The following is a 3667-nucleotide window of genomic DNA, read 5'->3' as shown; positions in this document are numbered from 1 at the left end:
ACTTACAGGTGAACTTATCCGTCGATAAGCAAATGTGTTCTGCGACCAACTCAACATCCCGTCAAAACGTCTTTTGTTCTCGAAGGGCTGGCTGTACAAATTCCAGCGAAAACCTGGCCTTTCGAGCAAGGTACAACACGGAGAAGCCGCTCCGATACCCCCGTTCGCTGTGTCGATTGGTCGCCAAGATATCCTACAAGCAACAACAGGTTTCAGTCCCAAGGATGTGTACAACATGGACGAAACATCGTCTGTTGGAATAGTACAGGTATTATTGATTATATTGAATAGAAATAGTTGGTTGACATGAGTCATAGGAAGTAATCAGTACCTTCAAAATTTGATTCTCTGTCTAAATTGAACAATTTGCTCTGTTTCAAAGTGGGGGGGATCAGTACAGTACATTGTTACAGGTGCGTGAAGTGGCCTCGTTCAGCTGGCTGACCGTTGAACACATCCATCCGGTCCGTCCAAATCGAACTTTGTCTCATCGGAACAGATGAATTCATTCCAATTTGGAGGGCTGGATAGATGGTACTTGACAAAAACCCCTGGCTTCCTTGTGTCGCTTGGTGTGCGCCGGGGACAGGTTGCTCATGATGTACTCGAGCTGTCCCATCAGTTGAATTGGTGCTGAACTGTGAGCCGAGAGATTTGTAAGTTTTGAGCGGCTTTGATCCAGCGTGCCGACATCCCTGTTTTACATGCCTCGCGAATGAGGTGTCTTACGGCAATTGCGGTCGTTTTTTATTCCGCATGAGTCGGGGTTTGTTATGTAGCTCCGAACCACACTGCGGGGCCACCCAATCATCTCAGTGACAATTGATATGGGACTTTATGACCGAATCGGGCAATTTGGCTCTTCTCGTAATCGTCGTGCTGGCGACCTCTGGGCATGGGACGCGCGTTATGGGGCTGTCGTGTTATGCCCTACATATATAGTTTCAATGAGTTTATGGATTTAATATGCTTCTCCTGCTCAGCATTCACCTCCTATGTCGCGCTCGCGTACACTTATTGTGCTTCTCGGTTGCTGATGCTGTGAGTCTCGGTGCGATTTTCAAGTGCGTGTCGTGTGTTTTTTGCGCTGAAGCTTGTCCAATGAAATTAATGAATCACTTAATATCCGTCCTCAACGAATAAAATAAGTTGAAAACTTGAATTGACTTTGCCTGGTGGCGTATACTTTTTGCGCGCGTTGTATCTCTGCGGTGTGTTTTCATGGAAATGTCCCAACACCTGCAAAGAGTTTGTATCGAAGGACTCTACCTGGCTGTTTTGTCAATGTTGGCTGTCCAAGGCGCTTCTTGAACCGAAACATTGGATGGCCTTGAAGGAGCGCTTGGACACGTCGCAGTGATATGGGAAGGTCCAGAGAGGTTTTGAGCTTGCGGCATGACAATTTGCCTTTGGCAGCTTCACGAAACAGCAGTCGTTTAGCCGTGGGTGAAATTTTGCTAGGTCTACCTAAGGACTTTGCGGTCCCATACTTGTTCGTGTTGGCAAGATAATTGCGAACGACGGAGCGGGAACGACCAATCTCGCCTCCAATAGTGCCAGGGGCCCATCCAGCAGTATAAAATGCAAGAATTTGAGCTTGTTCGACCTCTGTGAGCTTGGTCGCGCGTCCCATGTTTTTTTGGCGTTAAGTGGGAGTCTTCGCCGTCTTGGCAGCTCAAGAGCAGTCCAAAAGGGTTTATTGCAAGTTTTCAAATGAAAAGCATTGATATTCATCGTCATTCTAGGCGGAATTGGCGAAGTGGCATATCATCTTTTTTCGCGCCTTTTTGTAGAATTCGTGGAACATCTCGACTTCTCTCGAAAACAGCTTGGCATTTTTGCCCAATGTTTTGCACTTTACCCCTCGTAAGCTTGAGGATTTTGATTGGATGAAAATCGTGAGGAAGTACGATTTCTCTCTGCCTGATTGGACCGAAATGACCAGGTGATCAATCTTTTCGGCGCGCACTGTTTATCACTAATCAACTGAGATGGCATGCGTTTTTGAGAACAGCACTCCGTACTCGTACCTCGGGAGTAATACAATCGTCCAGCAAGGAATATGTGTAAGTCGTTACCATCATCAACCTGACACTTGTAGACTCAGTGGCACGCACTCTGGCGTCCCATATTCGCACTTCTACTACAAAATTCAGAATACATTACTCATGCAATTGAATTAGGCTATACAGTGTGCGCCAGGTGGATATAGCAGCCATATATTTCACACAGAAATCGCGCCAGTCTTTGGCACGGGCGATCTGAATTCATCGTTCAAATCAGCATAATCGGTGAAGCATAGAATTATAGGTCGATCTGGCGACCAAATCGCCTACAATTACATGATACGTGGTTTGCAACCGCGCTATGGAATTAAAGCCACTTCGCAATTGAGCTCTTTGTGAACGCAACGGTCTGGCCACTGCTTATTGACTCGTGCCACTCGCAAGGAAATCGTTACAGAGCAAAATGAATACCTCTATATAACCCAATCTACCGTATGCTGTAGCATGGTAAAGGTGACCAACTTACGCCTGCTGAACGAGGCTCGAATTTGGCCTTTCACAAGGCCAGATACCCCAACCGTGAGGTCGCACGCGAGCTGGGACGCTCAAAGGATGTCAGAAATGGTTCCTTCGTGACCCTGAGGCTCAATGCACCATGGCATGAAGCCCAAAGTCCTGATCGGCGCTCCCAGTCGCCTCTTCCTTCGCGAGACTTCTAAGCAAGGTTTGTATTCAAGAGTGCTGAAGACGACCTTCATCTTGGACGGCTCGTTAAGGACACGTCAACGGCGCTTCAGCAAAGCGAACTGTTGAAATACGAAATGCAGAAGCACACCCCAAAGCTCCAAACAAGGCCATCAAGGCCCGGTTGGAATACGCCCAACACCATCTCCACGAGTCAACCAAATGGACGAGATGATCTGGTCCGGCGAGAAGAAATTCAACCTTGATGGACCGGATTGGTTTTAGTTCTATTGGAATGACCTGCGCAAGGAGCCGGACACGTTTATAACGTGTCAGAATCGATGGGAGATCGATGCGTTGATGTTACAACCGCAAAAGTAGCCAAAACGAACTATTAATATAACAACTGAAGCTCGAAAAGACTCTGAGTTTACAATTATGCAGTGTTGTGGCTTTACCTTTCTGGCGCAGTCGAGATTCAGACATTTGGCCTAATGGCAAACTGTGAGTAAGCTATGCCATCCAGAGGAAGCCCTCATACTTAAATTTTCCTTCCATTACGCTTGTGAGGTACCATATATTGATTACACAAGCATGTCGTCAGCAACGACAGAAAAACGTGGTGGCGTTAACCACTTGGCGTTCACTGTAGTCTATTCAATATACATAGTGCCAGTCCGTACATTTTGTTAGCACAGCCACAGTCCGGCGGTCTGGTTGCTGGGTCAACATGCCACTGTTCACGGTCTCAAAGTATCCCAGCACATAGACACGTAGGAGCTGGAAGTGCAGACCAGATTCAACCTGAATTTGGTGCTGGGGTCGGTCCACCTAAGCTTGAATCACTTTTACATTTGCCATCTTGATCACTCAACTGCGACCTGTGCTAATAGCTTATGAACCCAAACCGAGATCGATTTCTGTCAACGTTGTGAAAGCCCAAGCCCCTCCAATTTGTCATGCCTGCAGTGACGCTC

Source organism: Aphanomyces invadans (genome assembly GCF_000520115.1).
Source record: "Aphanomyces invadans strain NJM9701 unplaced genomic scaffold supercont1.85, whole genome shotgun sequence".
In the NCBI taxonomy this organism is placed as follows: domain Eukaryota; phylum Oomycota; class Saprolegniomycetes; order Saprolegniales; family Verrucalvaceae; genus Aphanomyces; species Aphanomyces invadans.
Note: the sequence above shows the minus strand (reverse complement) of the source record.